This window comes from Lissotriton helveticus, chromosome 12 (assembly GCF_964261635.1).
Source record: "Lissotriton helveticus chromosome 12, aLisHel1.1, whole genome shotgun sequence".
Taxonomy (NCBI): Eukaryota; Metazoa; Chordata; class Amphibia; order Caudata; family Salamandridae; genus Lissotriton; species Lissotriton helveticus.
This window is the reverse complement of record NC_136073.1, coordinates 209,471,587-209,491,129: the sequence shown is the minus strand read 5'-3', so window position 1 is coordinate 209,491,129 and position 19,543 is coordinate 209,471,587. Positions and strand designations below refer to the sequence as shown.

The 19,543-nt window shown below is 42.6% G+C and overlaps 1 protein-coding gene across 1 annotated transcript in view; it reads left to right on the top strand.

Moving 5' to 3' along the window:
- LOC144799349 (hepatocyte nuclear factor 4-beta-like) overlaps window positions 1–19,543 on the top strand; it is a 307,123-nt gene that overhangs the window by 192,186 nt on the left and 95,394 nt on the right. The gene's annotated exons all lie outside the window — the stretch shown is intronic.

Below are 19,543 nucleotides of genomic sequence, written 5' to 3'. Positions count from 1 at the left end.
GGGCCCATTGTAGCAACACGGAGATGTATTTGAAAAGCCTTCCAGCATGTTCCCCGCTCAAAAGTTCTCTTTGGCTTTCAAATGGGAATTTTCTCAGCCATCCTGAATACAGGAAAACACTGTACCCTTCACCCATTTCATGCATTGCTACCAGTCACCAAAAGTATGCATTCCTTTGTCTGATGATGTATGTGTGGTTTTAAACCTAGTGTGCCGTCATTCACTAGATGGTCCCTTTCAACTACCACATGATACAAAGCAGTGGAAAGATACTTGCCAACATGTCATGACAAACAGGCCATCGAATATTTCACTCTTCAGAATTACTGGTCAGCATGCATGACATTACGGGGAATTACAGGACTTGATATTTTACCCACTTGACAGTATCCAATTATTCATGCCCAACAACATAACAGCAAGTGACACACCAGGCCATATGATCTAGATTTAAAGATTAGGAACAACATATCAGTGGGGTAGACTGTCTGGTAATTAAGTACACATCAAAATTACTGTTTTAAAATCAATGAATAACAACACAGAGGGTGTAAGTACAGCTTGTATGAGATTTTAAATATTTTTTTTTTTTTAAATTTGCGGTGGACTGAAGGGTTGTCTCGATAGACGAGCATGGCCCATATGCGTCTCTTTAAATGTTCCATAAAGGGAGTAAATTAACCCATTGTGTCACATTTTGGAAGCCATGGTACTACCTCACAAGATATATACATGTACAGGAAGCAGTACTACAGGAGTACTCTTTTGCTTACTCCTACATGCCTTTGTGAATCTTCCACGTCATTAGTGAAAGTGCAAAGAGGAACGGTTCCCCTTGTTTGTTTGTACTACCATTTACCTATATTGCAGGCACTATTTTTCAATTGATGATGATCACCGTCATGATTTAAGAATTATAAAGCACAAACAATGACCCCCCAAGAGATGTGCTGCTAGCTTAGGAGCACAAAAGTAAAACCAACACACATGAGAAGGCAAGAAGCGGAAAGTAAACCTCAAGGAAAAACAACTGAAGCTTAAAGCACTTTCCCGATAGACATGTTTTCAGCAACTTCCTACATTTGAAAGGATGAACTTCTTTCTTAATCTGCAAGGGAAGTTGATTCCTGTATCTTGTTGTTGGAACTGTAAACGCTTTGTCGCCTGCATTAGCTTTCCGTGTTTTAGGCATTTTTAAAAGCAGCACTGGAGAAGGAATGTATTTTCAAATCTTTCTAATAGATAATTAGGTAGTCCCAAATGAAGGGAATTGTCATAGTCTAGATGAGACATAATTTCAGCCTGTACTAACGTTTCCTACAATCGGATGACAAGAGAGGTTTGTAAAAACCCAAAATATAATGTAATGTGTTTAGTGAAATGAGGAGCTAAAGGAGAGTTTGGTTTAAAAAAAAACATAACTCTCCTATTCCTAACTATATCTGATGGTGTCAGAGTTGCCCCTGAATTGTCTGGCCACCAGTTATTAGTCCAACTATTTAGCTGGTTGGCAAGTACTAACACTTCAGTCTTGACCCTGTTAAGGTGGAGTTCATTCTGTTTCATTCAACCTGCCTCCACTGTCATGCACTTTTGATAAGGTATGATCATCAACAGGATGTTCTAAAGCATCTTGAGCTGGAGCATGCTGGCACCATGCTCAATAAGGCACCGTAGGCCTGTGCCTGCTCTCAAACCTGGTTGATCAAGACTGCCGAGTTGGAGAGGTTTGAGTTTAGCATGTCGGTTTGGCCGTAGCAAGATAGCCAACCAAACCAACATGTGCAATACAAACTAAATGGCCTTTCCTCACTACTGCCAATCATTGGCAGAAGTGACTCACTGGTCCTGCACTCTGTTTTCTGGCAGAAAGTGTCAAAATAAAATGGTAATAAAATCACTTTATTAGCATTTCATGTTTTGTGCCTTCGGCCCAGCAGTGTTGGGGGGTGAAGCTCCTCCGCTCCCACAGAGGAACTGCGTTTGGGTGCTGGAAACCCCTATGCCAGCCAGTTGGAAATGGTGCTTTCTGCAGGGTCACACTCAAACTTTTTGCCTTCCTCCACCACATGTTGCTGAATTTGTTTTTGTTGGCCTTAGGTCTCTGATCATTTTACAACTGCTAACTAGTGCTAAAGTGCATGTGCTCTCTCCTCTAAACATGGTAATATTGGCTCATACACAATTGGCATATTTAGTTTACTTATAAGCTCCTAGTAAAGTGAACAACATATGCCCAGGGCCTGTAAATTAAATGCAGTTAGTGGGTCTGCAGCACTGATTGTGCCACCCCTTTGGGTATACCTTTAACCATGTCTCAGGCCTGCCATTAAAGAGCCTGTACCTGCAGTTTAGACTGCCATTTCGACCTGGCAAAATAAACCTTTTGCCAGATTCAAACCTTCCATTTTAATTCAATAAAGTCACCCTTTTTCAAGTGCTGGACAGCCCAGAGGGCAGGGTGCAATGTAATTTAAAAGCAGGACTTGGACGTTTTACCGGTCCTGGTAGTGAAGAACTCTTAAATTGTTTTTTCACTACTACAAGGCCTGTCTCTCTCAGAGGATAACCTTGAGATTAAAATATTACCTTTTATAAGTGTAATTTCTAATTGGGAAGAGATAACCCTTCAAGTCTAGTGTCTCTGGACTCACAATTTAAAATCCAAATTTATGGGGAAGTTGGATTTTAAATCTCAATTCTGTAAATGCCACTTTTAGAAAGTTGGCCTTTTGGTGCCTGTCGCCTGTCTCTGATCACATGACTGGGTATAGTTGGCAGTTGGGCTTGTGTATTCCTCCTAGACAGAATGGGAGCTTAGGTGTGTCTCAATGGGCCATCTTTGGAAGGATGGGAGGGAGGAGCTGGGCACAGCCTCACATCTGTATAGGCTGTACCCTGTCCACACACAAAGGGCTACATTTCCCCTGTAGTGAGTGTGGAGAACAGGAAAAGAGGACATCTGTGCACATCAAAGGCATGTCTCTGAAGTATCCCCGCTTCCAAGGCACCACTGGATATAAGTACTGAAATTCAGACATCACCACTTCAGTACACTTCTGGACCCGTGGATACTCTGCCAAGAAGAAGGACTGCTGTGCTATTGAAGGAATGCCACTCTGCTGAACTGCACTCTGCTGGATTCCTACTTTGCTGTGTTGATCTGCTGCCATCTTGCCTGGGTAAAAAAGACTGGACCTGCAACCCTTGACACCAGTACCAAGAGTGACTCCAAGGGCTAGTTGGCTAGCCACCTGATATTAAGCCTCTGGTACTTAACAGGCTTCCAACTCCTGCACCTGGACACTGCCATCTGTGAATATAACCTGTCAAGGGGTTCCACCCCAGTTCTGGTCCCTTGGAAGTGGGCCTAAGGTGCTTGCCAGTGGAACCAATGCATTGTCTTTGCTGATCGATGCACCCGAGCAGAACCATTGCATCTCCTTGGCTGAGCAGTGCATTGGACCCATTGCAAAAGACTCACCCGGCCGATGCCTTCCGGATCTTGGGACGGATGCATCACCTTTGGAACAGCCGCTGCTCAACACTTTCCCCGGTGAAACCTCCTCGCATTCCCTTGTTGGCGAGAAACTCTACATTGCAGCTTCAATTTTCAAAGGAAGCAAGGTATCGCTTCTTCTGCACCTCTCATCCTCGACACCGGACTTCTCATCACAAGCCCCATCGACAGGATCCTTGATGTCTACGCAATAGGACCTTGCACCTCAGCCTCACCACATCTTGGAAAATACACGTCGCCTCTGCTGCGCAAGGCACCTTCGACACTGATCCACGCAACACTTCACAACCAGGATTTATGGTACCCTGTTCAGTGGGCATAACTGGATCCCTGCAGCCTACCCGCACTCCACCATAGTCAGCCTGAACTTGTGACTTTGTCCCGGTCTGGGACAACCAGATATTCCCAATAGCACTTAGTGCTTTTTGCCGCTATTTTACCTAAAAATATTAAAATTCAATATCCCCAGTTCTACTAATTGGATTTTTGTCATTTTGGACTTGTTATGTTCATTAAATTATGCTCTATCTTTCTAACCTGGTGTGTGCTGTTTTCACAGTTTTACTATTTGAAGTGGTGCACAAATATTTTACACATTGCCCCTAAGTTAGGTCTGACTGCTCTTTGCCAAGCTACCAGGGGTTTGATTACATGTTAGTTTGGGGTTTGCTTGTGCCTTATCCTGACTAGAATTGTAGTTACTGCTTGACCAGGGCTTACACCGCAGTCAATTAGAAACCCAATTTCTAATACAGCCATTGAAGATAAATTGGCGATTCAAAGCATGTCCTGTAGTTTATTTACTCAGAAATCAAGCATGACTGGAACTAATAATTAGTAGCGATGAGACTGGAACTAATAATTAGTAAAGACGAGGGAGGGTAGGACGAAGCAGAAAGTCAGAGTGGAGGACAGAATATCTAAAGTGGGAGTGAGAGTAATAGTGCAAGTGGAGTAGAGATGAAGAGGAAGTGAGAATGGCAGTGGTAGTGGAAGTGGGAAAGAGGGAAATGGGGAGGCTAGAGACTGGAAAGATGTAAACGAAGGGAAATGTTGTAAGGGGAGGCAGGAAGAAGGGGGTAAGGAACTGTAGGGTGGCAGCGAAAGATGGCCAGGATCCTGAGGAGGAGTCGATGTGGGTGGAAGGTAGATGAGAATATGAGTTCAAGTACAAGTGATAGCAGGAGTAATTAATACGGTAGGCAGATGAAGAAGGAGGAAGAGGCAAGTGTAGAGAAAAGGTAAATGTAGGTGGAGAGGGTGGAAGGAAGAGAGAAAAGCAGATGACAGGGAAGCAGAGATCAGCTGGAGAGAATCCTGGGGAGGTAGAGAGGAGAAGAGGAGCTAGAAGGGAATAAGGGGACAAGGAGGCAGGTGACCAAGTCAAGCCAGATAATGGTGGTGCATAGGAGAAGGAAAAGAGTAGAGCAGGGAGAGGGTGGAATGAGGTGACGAGGGGCGTGTAGGAGGGGAGGAAGTCAGAAGGGGCAGGTGGTGAACCGTAAAGGGTATAATGAATATGAAGGTACTCTACCAACACACAGAAGTAATTAATGCAATATACCAATTTAAAAAATAGGCTTGTCGAGTCATCATCATCAAACAGGATTTATAAAGTGCTACGTATCATCCGTGAGGGTCTCCAGATGCAGGGGTGTTGTGCTTCTCTAAGCTATTTGTTGAAGAGCCAGGTTTTCGGGCTCTTTCTGAACTTCAGTGGTGTTGGTGCTAATTGAAGAGGTAGGAGGGAGGCGTCCCAGAGGTTTGGGGGCAAGATGGGAGAAGGATCAGCTGCCGCTTCTGATGATTCAAGTGGAGTGGGCGAGGTGGAGGGAGGAGGGGTGAAGCTGTCTTGTGGGCTGGTGAAAATTCACCTCTGGTTGAGGTAGGCTGTGCCTTCATTGTGGAGGGCTTTGTAAATGTGTGTGAGAAGTTTGAACTTGGCAGCATTTGCTGACGGGGAGTCAGTGCAGTGCTGTGAGATGATGGGTCATGTTGGTCTGTCTTGGGAGGTCAAGGACAAGCCTGGTGGTTGCTTTCTGTAATGTCAGGAGCCGGTTTCGGAGTTGGGTGTTGATCCCTGCATTTTTCATGTATAGATTCCTGTCGAGAATAATGCCCAGATTGTTTGTGTGTTCTGTGGGCTCAGAAGGGGGGCCTAGTTTGGTGGGTTACCTGGTGTTGTCCCCAGAGGAAATCAGTGCTCCCAAAGATGAGTACCTCGGTTTTATCGATGTTAAGTTTGAGGCATTTGCCCTGCATCCAACTGGCGATGCTGGTCATGCACCTGTGGAACTTGGCTTTTGTGTTGGTAGGGTCCTAGGAAAGGGACAGGATAAGTTGGGTATCATCTGCATAGGATATGATGTTCATCTTATGAGATCTGACCAGAGTGGCTATGGGGGTCATTTAGGTTTTGAAGTGGGTGGGGCTAAGAGAGAAGCCTTGGGGGACTCTGCAGATGATGTCCTTTAGAGCTGAGGAGTAGAGTGGAAGATGGATGCTTTGGGTTCTGCCTGTGAGAAAGGCGATCCATTGGGAGCAGTTCCCTGGATGCCCATGTCGTGGAAGCCATGGAGGAAGGTGTAGTACAATACAGTGTCAAAGGCTGCAGAGCGGTCAAGGATGATGAGGGCAGCGGTTTTGCCCTTGTCCTTTAGGGTTCTGATGTCATCCGTGGGCAGTTTAAATGCTATGGTTGGCGCAGAATCCTGATTGTGAGGATCCAGGAGGTTGTTGGTTTCGAGATGGTTGGTTAGTTGAGTATTTATTGCTTTTTCTAGGATTTTGGTTGTGAAGGGTAGCAGTGAGATAGGTCAGTAATCCTTTAGGTCTGCTGGGTCTGCAGAAGTTTATTTTTTAGAAGAAGTTTGACTTCTACGTGCTTCCATGCTGTGGGGGGGTAGGTCTTGGTGATGGAGGCATTTAGGATGGAGATGAGCTCCTTGCTGATGGAGCTTGTTCCTTTGTTAAACATGGTGAGGGCAGGGGTCCTTTGGAGCTCTGCAGTGGATAGAGCTCATGAGGGTGGCATTGGTCGGCAATGTGAGGGGTTCCCCAATTGAGAAGGTGGGTAGGGTGTTGTCTTTGTTGGTGTATAGAGTGCTTAAGGTATGAGGTTGGGGGTCGAAGTGTTCATACATTGTTGCAATTTTGTTCTGGAAGAAGTCTGCGAGGGAGCTGCAGATGTCGTTGGAGGGGGTGATGGGGTTCTCTGTTGCTGTTGGGGAACCCCCTGATGATGCCAAGGAGTTCTTTGCTGTTATTGGAGCTGGCTTTTATGCAGTTGTTGAGGGCCTCTTTGTTTGCGTTCGTTAGTTGGGGGTGGTATTTGTTTAGTGCTCCTTTGAGGTTTTTGTTGGTGCACCAGGTCTTTTCCAGTTTTTTGCAATTTTGTTTAGTGTTGACGAGTTTGTCTCGGAAGCTTGGTGGGGAGAATCTGCGAGGTCCATAGTGACTGAGTGTGATTTGTTCAGCGCAGTGAGTGATCCAGGTATTGACATTTTTTACGGCTTTGTCAGGGTTGTGGGAGGGGGAAGGTAGTGATGCATTGAGTCCAGAGGTCTTCTGATACCTTGCTCCAGCTCCTGTGGTGAATGCTGGAGAGGTTGGTGGGGGGCTTGGTGGTGGAGAAGATGAGGAGGTGTACTACAGATGGGTCGGAGCAGGTGAATTTGCAGGTGTGGCTGATTTTGTTGCTGTCAGAGAAAATAGGGTCCAGTGTGTGTCCTGTGGTGTGTGTGGGGCCTGTTACTAGCTGAGAGAGACCATGGTTCTGCAGGACCTTGAGGAGGTTGGTGGTGGTGAGGCTGGAGGGGTCCTCCAGGTGGAAGTCCGTGTCCCTTAGGAGGAGGAAGTCTTTGGGGTGGATAGCTAGTGTGGAGATGAATTCTGTGATGTCCTATCACAAGGCAGGGTGGAATCCAGTGGGTCGGTAGGCAAGGGTGCCTCTTAGTATGGTTTTGCTGTTAGCGTTGGTCTGACAATTGAGGTGTTCCGTGATGGGATTGGGGGTGTCCGTGGTCCATGTGCAGTTGATATTCTCTTTGTGAATGAGGGCTATTCCACCACCATGTTTGTTGATGCAGTCGCTGTGTAATATTTTGTATCCGCTGGGAACAGCGGCAGCAATGACGGGTGCTGATGCCGGGTTTAGCCATGTCACAGTGAAAAAGAGTAGGTCTGACATGAGAGAGGTTATGGTTTCTCAGATTTCACTGGCTTGTTTGTGTAGAGATGGAGTGTTGATGAGTAGGCAGTGGAGTTGTTCAACATTGGTGGTGGGGGGAGTTCAGATGTGGCAGATTTGATGTTGCAGTGAAGAGGGCAGTGCCGGCAGGTGAAATGTCCAGCTGTGTGGCATGAGGATGCGCAGTAGTAATTGATGTTGTGGGGCCCTGGGTTGAGGGCTCAGAGTTCATCTCCATAGTATATGTAGTGGGGTGGAGGGGGACCAGAGGTCTGGACACTGGGTGTGGTCCATGCGCGGATGGGTGCAGACAGATTTTCCTTTTGGTGCACCGTCGGTGTGCTCGAAGCCTCCATTAAGTAGTTTCACGAAGGAGAGGGGTGGGGCGCTGGGTGAGGTGCAAGAGAGGCAGGAGAGGGAAGAACAGCTGGGCTGGAGAACAGAGGTACATGGGACAGCTAGTGGCTTAAACATCTGTGGACAAAAAGAAACAAAGAAAACAATAAGTCAGGGAACCCGAAAGAAAATGACAAAGGTAGGGAATCTGAAAGAAAACAATAAAGTTAGGGAATCTGTAAGAAAACAACAACGTTTAGGGAATCTGTGGGGAAATAAACAGAGTTTTATGGAAGAGTGGAGGACAGAAAGGTTGTGAGAAATGAGGGAAAAGAAGCAAAAAAGAGGCAGTAGGACAATCGGTTAGGCGGGAGAGAAGTGCTTGAAAGAGGCAGAGAGACAGGAATGGCAAACTATGGAGAGCAAACTGAGGGACAGAAAGTACAGAGGAGTACGGCGGTCAAGGCGAGTGTGAGAGAGCCTGCTAGAGCGAGCGGCAGTGGAGAGTTGGCCCTGGTACCTTCTCAATGGGACCACGCTCCGGTCCCATTGAGAAGATCAAGTATAATATCAATAAAAAGGTGTGCCTTTAGGTATTTGCTAAATACAGCATTGTGGATTTGGTCTCCAAGTCTAATTGGAGAGCGTTCCATAAAGAAGCTCCTGGGAAGGTTATTTGCTGTTCTTGACAGGTTTTAAACCAAAGCAACTCAAGAAGGAGGCTATTTTTGCTTCAAAGACTTCTTGTGCTGTCTGACAGCCTGAGCAGGTTTGAGAGGTATGGAGGAGAGTTGATATGAACAGCTTTGTAAACCAAGCAAGCAAGTTTGAATGTTATTCTAGCTCGTTTGTATGGAAGGCCAAATCGTACTGACAATGGACCAGATTGTTTTTTGTTCACTTTCTACAAAGGTTTTCAACCAATTTGGGGCATCTGGGGAGGATACCTGAATCATAATGGATTCATTGATCACATCATTGCTAAAATCAGATAGGGCTCCTATGCTACGTGGCACCTACCCCACAATAGTACCACTTTATCATGATGAGATTTTTATTGAAATCTTGGTCTTCTGACTCTATGCAGTCTGCCTGACCTTACTGTCCTCTTATCAATCAGGTGTTGTGGAGGGTTATATAGCCAGCTACAACACCAGATTGGCAGTGTTCTCAATTGATATAGCTATAAAAAACAAAGTTTGGGTCTTTCTTTTTCTTCGTATGTAAAAGGTACTAGATAAGGTTGAGTGGCACTTTATTTCTAAGGCGCTTTGAAAGTACTCACTGGAGCCTCTAATGACAACTTTTATAATGAGTACTTTGTTCGGTCTTCGGCATGCATTCGGGTTACTGGAGAATGATCACAGCGTACACAACTCTGAAGAGGCAATAAGTAGGGATATCGTCATCACCCCTGATTTCTGACCTTACAGAGAAGCTTTTGATCCAAAAAATCAACAGAACTAGGCTAGAAAGGGTTTAGCTACATGAATAGAACCTAAAGGATCTACTCACGTTTCAAGTTCAGTCTTTATTCGATAATTAAATCATAAAAGACATGTAACACAATTTACAATGGTTAAAATACATGACATGTAACACATTCACAGTAGCAAAAATACAAATAAAATTCAGAAAATAAAATAAGAAAATGTTAAAACTGTCAAAGGACCATATTAAATCTTTTAGAAAAGCTTAATTGAAAATTCATTAAAAATTACAATAGAACCTTGATCAAATAACCTTAATAATCCAGAGACATTAGGCGGGAACACATTTACACATAGTCAATTGCAAATCTGTGGATGTAAGCTGGAACCTAAGACAAATTTATAAACCTGGCTCGCAGGATCCAGGCCCAACCTAAAAATTTCGCTACTCCAGTTACAATTATGGGTGACTGGTCAGACTTTAGTAACCTACTAGCGTTCGCCACCGAACGAGTTCCCAAGTTTCTACAAACTGGGCTTAGCCACTTTACTCGAAGGGCAGTGTACAACGGGCAGACAAAAAGAAAATGATTAACACTTTCGTCCTGTCCTAAATACCTAGGACAGTGCCCCGGGCCTCCCTTACCCCACTGTTTTGTATACTCCCTTAGAGGCAAGGAACCGCACCTAAATTGATGGTATACTTTGCGGTCCAAGGGCTTAGTTATAACATCCCAATAATTTTCAAAACAGGGGACATCTTTCATAACCACAAATGTACCAGTAAGGTTAGTTTCTGTGAACCCAGAATGTCTATTGTTCACCACCTAGTCCCAATATTGCAGCTTTAAATCCTTCTTGGAGGGAAAGGTTGCTGTATCAGGGATTCTCCAGAGTTCCCCAAGGCCCATGGCACACAGGGTTGTTCTTAAAGCTTTGAACCAGCCAATGTTGGTGGAGCCAGGAAGATCCCTAACCTCTATACATGCTCTTGCATAAAGCTGGAGTTCGGGCGTGGTCTAGAGGCGTCGCCACAAAGCTAAAGGACGCAATCTAGCCAGGTCCTCCACAGGCTGACACCCAAGATCATACAAAAGTGGGATCCGTGGGGATGACTGTGGGAGGCCAATGGCCAACCTTAAACATTTATTTTGAGCAACTTTCAAGGGGTCAAGGTTACTATAGCCCCATAGCTCCGCTCCATACAAGACAGATGGAAGAACTTTCATACCATAAATTTTCATTAGAGGGGAGATGGGCCTGGTAAAGGAGCTTTTATGTTCTTTAAGCAAAGCTCCTCCTATCTGCGTATGCTTTAATGCCAATAGGTTGACCTGATGGGACCAACTAAGGGTCTCACTAAACGTTACTCTACTCATTATTTAGGTGTCAATATTACCAACTTCTGCACAAGATTTATACTCTCAATGCCCAATCGCTACTGGAAATTCTTTTTAAGGACCTAGATAATGTGGGAATATTGGAGCTGTCATGGTATAGTAAAATAAATAATGTAAAAAGGAACTTTCTCCACCACCTCCTAAATTTAGCCAAGGCTCTGCCCCTTAAATTCCACAAACATGCTATAAGGGACATACAGAAGCACATTCTAAATTTTATTTGGGGAAGTAAATCCCCTAAGGGTGGCTAGGAGGACTCTATATGTGAAGAAGGTGTCTGGGAGTTCCCAGACATTTCTTGGTACATATATGCCATTCAGAGTAGACCAACTCTAGAATGGATGAGGCCTAGGTCCCCAAAGGCCTGGTTGGAAGGGGAAGCAGAGGTTAATCCCATTCCATTGCAGTGTATATTGTGGCTTCCCCCTGCAATAGGCCTAATCACTCAAGCTTGTTGTTCCTGATGATTGTTGTACATTCCTATTGGGACAGACTCTCTAAAAGCAGGGGGGACGATCTTGCTTCCCTCCATACTTACCTCTGTCACCAACAATCCCAATTTGCCTCCGGGCTTAACAGACCCACATTTTGACATCTGGGTTGCTCTTGGACCTAATACTTTGGGGGACATTTCTCAGAAGTGAATCCTGAGCACCAGGAGACAATGTGACACCACAACATTGTTTTTTATATGTCGTTGTACTGTGTAACCCTGTAACTGATGTAATTTGTAACTCAATTGTCCTCATGTAAAGCACTATGATACCTCCAGGTCTAGCCAGCGCTATATAAAACTCTTCAAATAGCTCCTGGCAATGAGTATAGACCAATACAGGGACTCCATTTGGCAGTGTCTACTGCACTGGTAAAGTAGGGATAGAGACATGACTTAGGGAAAGGTCTTAATCACCAAATCTTCCACACTGAAAGGAACCACCTGAATGTACATCACACTGAATGTCCCAATGCCCGATATCACTATATATTTATCACTATTTTATTTTGGGAAAATAATCTAGAATTCGAGATCTCAGTGGAAGCATGGAATGCTGTCTAGGTGCTATATGGGTGTCAACATCTAAGCTATCGGTATGTAATCAGTATAAAGATAATGTGTACCAGATGTTGAACCTTGCTTTGGAATCATGTATGGGAGTTCTGAACTCTGCTGGAGGCTCTGTCAATCTCTATGCTCTTATAAATCCTCACAGTCAAGACTTTTGCTATCTTCCGCTCAGCATTATTACATAATAGGAGTTGCTTTGTGCCTACACCTGCTTGTACTGATGTTGGCAACCTGAGTGAGAATAGTATTCAACCACTACATATCGTATGAGCAAACTTATTTTCCACTTCTTATTGACAGGTCTTCTGATGGTGACACAGTGGTGGAAGCAGGAGTCCCCCTCCCAAATTAGTATATTGTAGGCTAAGATTTGGCATGTTTTTGTAAAGTTGATGTTAACTGCATTGATTATCGATGCAATGCCTAGTTCTGAAGATGGGTCTTCTAAAGATCTGTGTTGATTTGTGCAGCAAGGCTGAGAGTCTCACTTGTATATATTAGGCTTAGAGTCCTCTTTATGATCTCTCAATAACTCCTATGAATAACTTTAGGAGCCTATATTCAGTATCTCACTGTCCATTTTTATTGCCTGCTCAAATGGTCTGTTTCATAGAAACAAGCAGCCATGGGTACTATGGCACAGGGGGTGAAGCAAGTTTATATGGTTACACAAAATGTGGTGTCTTTTAATTAATTTATAACAGATAGAATTCAATTAAGTCTTGTAAGCGTACAAGTAATGTTATGGCTCACTAATATCAATTCATTGACAGTTATACATATTTCATAAAAAATATGTGCCACCGCTTCTGGAAGAGAAATCTCATGCATGCAATAGGGCGGACAAGATGTAATTGTTGGAGAGGCGTACTGCACCAGGCAGGCAGATATATGTATTGTTTCTGATGTATATATATATATATATTTTTTTTTATTTACAAAATATACGAGTTTTAAAGCGTTTCATATAAATTTATGATACTCAAAACTAAATTAGTATGTAAAACATCCAAATGAACAATTGAGGTTTTAGAAAGGCATTGTTACCAAAAATTACCAAAAATTAAAATGTTATTTTGTCGTGGGGATGTGAAAATAAGTAATAACATAACTCTGTTAATACTTGCAAAGGTTAAAAATGCACTGACAATTAGTTACATGTAAATAGAATGTCTGTGCTGTGGTTTAACTGTGCTAAAATAGTGAAAACTACATGTCCCAGAATTCATGGGCATGTCAAACAGGAAATTACATAAAAACAGTTGCTGAAGGTATTACCACTTACAGTGACCAAGGCCGCAAGGTTGAAACACGTCGGTGTGGAGACTGGGCTCTGTTTAAATAAATCTTGAGGAAAACCTTAAGTTCCTGAGTGCTACGTTTTCTTGTTAAAAAAATAAAATTAAAATAATAATACATATATATATATATATAGTTATTGATATACATATTCACTGAAAAAACCATAGGTTTCACACCAGTTATAGTTAGCTGGAAATTTTACTCGCATAAAACCAATGAAATTCCCACGTTATAGTTAATTGGACTCACTATAACTTGCGCGTGCAATGCACTGCTGATGACGTCACATATTACATCACTCATGACATGGTCAGTGACATCACTCATTACATCACTGATGACACCATCCAGTGAATGTGTGTATTTTTAAAAAATAATTATGTGTTATATATGTATATGTAAAAGTTGATGGAAGAATAAATGTTTAAATAAGTGTTTACATGGATTTTTTTTTTTATTGATTGGTTAACTCGCTTATTAAGTGTATCTTAGTGAATACATATATTAGTGAGTAATGTTTAAATATTTAAATATATGGATTAGTGTTTCACTTTGTGTATAAGTGGCTGCATGGGTTGGTGAGTAGCTACATGTGTAGGTATATGGGTTATTAGATGTTTTTCTTAGTATCAGTATAAGTGTTTGTATGGTTTGGTGGGGGTATTACTTAGCACATAGATGCATGAATGACTGACTCTCTCTTTGTATGTGTTTTGAAGACAGCATATGTGCAGGACTGTATGGGTGGATGAGTGTGTATATGTGTGTGTTAGTGAATGAATGACTGTCTCACTAGTGTCTTTATCAGTAACTACATATGATTTAATCTAATATATGTGAGTATTGATGTATATAAGTGAGTATATGTGAGAGTGAGGGATTGTAAGAGTTCCTGTTTAAATAAGTATGTGTTTCTATAAGTGATTGTTTAAGAGAGTAAGTATGTGTAAGTTTCCTTAGAAGTAAGGTGGTAGTGTGTGTATAGCTGTATATGCAAATAAATGGATGTTCAATAGTTTATTTGCATGTGTGAGTATGTGTGAGAGTATCTTTTGTATGACTGTCGGTGTGTAACAGGATGTATAGGTGTATCACTACATATGATGAGTGAGTATATGTATGAGTGACTATATAGAACTGTTCAATGAGTGGATGTGTATATAGATGGTGGAATTATTGAATTGGTTGTTGTAACTGGTATGGGTATCTGCATTTTTTTGAAAATTTTAGTTTCTATTTTTGAATATGTGTTTCAAGGGTTACATTACACTGAAAGGAGGTCTGTCACTCTGTCACAAGGATGGTGTCATCAGTGATGTCATGAGTGATGTCACTGACCATGTCATGAGTGATGTAATATGTGACGTCATCAGCAGTGCATTGCACGCGCAAGTTATAGTGGGTCCAACTAACTATAACGTGGGAATTTCATTGGTTTTATGCGAGCAAAATTTCCAGCTAACTATAACTGGTGTGAAACCTATGGTTTTTTCAGTGAATTTCATAGGTTTTTTAATAGCAAATCTCTATAGGTATGAAATGTAATATTTTTTATAATGAATTTTATATTGTATAATTATGTAATACTATTTTTTATGTTTATTTATTTATTTATTTTTTTGCCCTGGAGCGCTCCCGGGGCGCGTACCGATGCGCTCACCGGTGAGCGCTGTGTTACGGCGCGCCCCGGGGCGCGTACCGGTGAGCGTCCCGTTAGCGCTATTGCCGCGAACGAAAACAACATCATGACGTATTGCGTAGCTGCATGATGCATCTTATGACGCACAGCGTAAGCGCACCCGGAAGCACCCTAGCGCATACGATCGCGCAACGTAAGCGCCGCCGGGCGCGCCCCGGGGCGCGTAGCGTAAGCTCGTCGGGTCATGTGACCTGAAAATAACACTTTTCATTGGTTTAGATCAGTTTTGGTTTCCAAAGGATGAAAGCCCAGATCATGTGACTTGAAAATAACACTTTTCATTGGTTCAGAACAGTTTTGTTTTCCAAATGATGAAAGCCCCCACCTTTTTTCCTCATTCTCACTTTGTTCTTTGAGTGAGGAAGACCTGTTTTTTGCTTACAGATATGGCTACAGTACTATCAGCAGCTGGAGCATCTGCCCCACCACCACCACCACCACAAGGACCACCAGAACATCACATTGGTGGTCAAGAAGAAGAGGAGGAGGAGGAGGAGGAAGAGGAGGAAGAGAGAAGGCAGTTCCTGCCTGAAGACACAACCCCATACAAACCTAAGGAACACTTCATATGGGAGTTTTATAAAATCCCAAGGGGTTCCAAAAAAGTAAACGCTGCGAAGGTGACCTGTCTCATCTGTGGTGCTGTGCTATCCAGGGGGAACCCTGCAAAAAAATATTCCTTTGGGAATCATACTATGATTCGGCACATGATGCGTTTGCACCCTAACAACTATTCTGCAGCAGAGATAAGGGACCTCTGCAGAAACCTACCCCAATCATCATCCAGAACCTCAACATCCAAAGAACCCACTCCATCGGGTCCAGAGGCAAGTGAGGTGATTCCAAATATACAAACAAAGTTTGGGGATACAAAATTGTTTGTATATATTGTAACAAAACAACTAGTTATGGTCAGCAAAGCATTACACTAATCAATGTTGCTATGGATAACCACAAATGCCCGAGGAAACCATAATTTTTCCAGATTTTTTTTGTGCTCCAGTTGAGCCGTTTTCAATTCCCTGTTTTTTGTTTCTCCCCATAAAAAATACAAAAAAAATATAAAACTGTTCAGAAAAGCCAAAAAAAGTAAAAAATGTTAAAAAAAAATATAAAACAACAAAAAGAATAAAAAAAACAGTTCTTTTTATAACTACCTCTAATTTATATAAAAAAAACATTTTTTAAAAACTCTGTCATTCTTTTTTCTCCAGGGTACGCGCACCGGTACGTGCACCGGGGCGCGCACCGATGCGCGCACCAAAAAAAAAGGAAAAAAAAAAGAATGAAGGAGTGAGCATGAGGGAAAGGGACAGAGAGAGTGATGTTAAGAGAAAGAGAGCTAGAGGGAGCAACACAAAGGGACTGTGTATTAGATAGTAAAACAGAGAGGGAGAATTAGAAAAAAGCAGTGACTGTAAGTAAAGAGGGGTGAAAGACAGTGGATAAAAGTGAATAAGGGTAAGACATGGGGAGTGACAGAGAGAAAGGAGAGAGAGAGTAAAGGAAGGAGTGACTGAAAGGGAGTGAGTGAAGCAGCAAACAAAGGTAAGTGAAGGAGTGTGGGTGAGTTGTAGGGAGTGAGCATGACAAAAAAGTATTGACAGAATGAGGGGGCAGAGACAGCGACGGTAAGAGAGACAGACTGAGAGAATGGAAGTGAGGAACTGTGAGGACAGACGGACTGAGAGAAGGAGTGACAGGAGTGAAGTAAATGATTAAGGGAAAGGGAATGAGTGAGGGAGCAAAGGAAGGGAACAGAGGTTAAGGGAAGTAAAGAAGGGGGACTGAAAGAAGTTGAATGTGAAAGGGGAGTTAGGGAAAGGGGAGTAAACATGGAGGATAAGAATAAGTGAGGGAAGCAGAGTAAGGAAATAGGAGTGAGGTAGGCTGAGAGAATAATAGTGAGGTTAAAGCAAAGGGTGATGACAAACTACATTTTTTTAGTCACACTTACCATATAATTAATGTAACTTTAATTACATTTTTTTACTACACTTTGTATCTGTGAAAGAGAGAAGAAATAATAAGTTATAATTAGTAAAATATATATTTTAAAATAAAAGATACAAATGAAGAGGTTAAAAATCATACCAGTGTATTAAGAAATAAAGTACGAGTGAAAGACACAGAAAGGGAAATAAAGTGATGTAGAAGGACAAAAAGAGGGTAAAAGAAATAGAAGGAGAGCAAATTACTAAGAGTAAGGCATATAGATTCACTGACAGAGAGAAAGATAAGAAGAGAGAAATGAACTGAAGGTAAGAAATATACTAAAAGAATGTGAGTTAGCAAAACTAAATCAGGAAACAGGAGTAAGTAAAAAGACAATGACTGAGAGGGAAAGGAGTCTAATTAAGGATGCATTTAGAAGAATGAGGAATGGAAGATAACTGAGAGTAAGTGAAGCAGAGTCATAGAGTGAAGGGATGAAGGGAGAGAGGATAATATAGAAGGATTGAGGGAAAAGGAGTGAGGAATTTAGTACACAGAGAGACTAAGGGAAGGACTGAGTGAAGTGGAGTACAATGAGCGAAGAAAGGAAAATGAGTAAGGGAGCAAAAGAAAGAAAGAGAGGAGAAGAGGACTAAAGCAGTGGTACTGAGAGAAAGTGATTCGGTGATGAAAGTAAAGAGAAGAACATTGAAAGATAGGAAATGAGGCGTAGTAATGGAACCGGACTAAAAGAAATGGGGTGAAGAACGATGAGAGAGGAGCAGTGAAGTTGTTCTAAGAGAAATGATAGAAGGTAGATAAACACAAGTGAACATAACACAAGGAGAGTGAGGGACTGAGGACTAAGCATGGGCGGATTTTGCGGATCCACGATTCACGAATTTGCGGATTCACGGATCGTGGATCCGCAAAATCCGCGGATTTAGCGGATCTGCGGATTTGGGGGCGGGGCTTCCTCGAGTGTGTGGGCGGGGCCAAACGGACGGGGCTTCCATGCGAGCGCACATGCCTCTTGTGTGTATAAAAGGTCAGAGACCGATCAGAGCAGCAGATTAAGAGACAGAAGCCCCTGGTCACAGGAACAGCACGGGGATTGCGCTCGTGAAAGTCAAAGATGCAAATGCCTCTGGCCAGCATCACAGCGGATTGTCGATGGTATATTTGTGAAGAAGGCACATCTGCCCAGCCTCCACAACGCTCACGATTTTTTTTGGGCTGATGAATGAGTCACTGCATTTGCGCTTCAACTAGTTCCAGCGACCAAGTGTGTGTTACTATGCAATCGCGCCGAAGTGCGCAGGGGTCCCTGGAGTGAAATGGCCATCATAGTGGGTAAATGGCGGGAAGACGGTGCACACCTCGAGTGTGTAATGCTGGGATCTATTCGGATTCTAAAGGCTAGAGATTAATCAAGGCCACTTGAAGCATGTGATAATAGAAGACCTAACTGTGCAGCAGCCCTGACTACCTAATACATAGGGCCTATGGAATTATGTGCCAGCTGCTTTTTCTTCATAATGATGGATTTCCTGCATTTGCCCAAAAACTGATCATCTGCTGCAAAATCTGCAGATTTCAAATACTAACAAAAAGATTTTAACAAAATAAAATGCAAGCTGAAATGTATCAAAAGTTACTAAAAACGTAGTAACACTTGTTGCTGTGTTGTGGAAGGTCTATTGCAAAGGTGACTGGTCACTATTTAGTTGCCTATTGCAGATTCAAGTTGTTAAGCTGTAACTAATAAGACGAAACCTCTGCCTGGGGAGTGCTAACATGTACAAATGCCAAAAATAATTGAGTAACACTATCACAAAACGTGCGGCATTATGCCACATAATTTGACTCTTCTTGCTTCATAATTTAGCTAACCCTGGTACATAATGTGGTCCTCCGCTGCAACATAATTCCAGTGGCCCTGCTTATGCAGCACACAATGAAAATATGCAGCATATTATGCAATGAAAAGAAAATTATGTACCACATTTCATCTATTTTCACATTATAACACAGATGCATTCAGAAGAACCCAAACACATTTATTTCACCACAATTAATGATTTCGTCTTGGGTCAAAGTGTAAGACCATTCTATTAGCAGTGTCCTTTCTACCTTCCAGTATAAAATAGTGTGTGTGACGCGTGCACAACGATTCACTCGAAAACAGGACCCTTCATAATTTATATAAGTGTGCCTCTACTATATTATAAAACATGTCTTCTGGAGCTCAGTTTCTGGTTCCTACTGTTTTCACTCCATGATACCACTGGAAGCAGTGACAAGATACATCAAGTATTTTATATTCAAAACTTACTATACAAATGTCTCACTAGGGGCCACTTACATATTCAGTACATCAAACCTGACCAAAGCTGCAAACTGAGTGTAAATAATTTACCATGTAAATAATTTACGATGGCGCCGGCAAGCTGCCAGCGCCATCCTGCAAAAGTTACTTAATTAGCTTCAACAGGAAGCTCCAACTGATAAAATAAAGCAGGCGCTCGAGCCCCTGCTTTATCTTATCTGTTAGAGCTTCCTGTCGAAGCTAATTAAGTAACCATTTGAGGATGGCGCTGGCAGCTTGCCGGCGCCATCGTAAATTATGCATTAGGCTTGAACTTTTGACCGCAAAATCCGCTCCG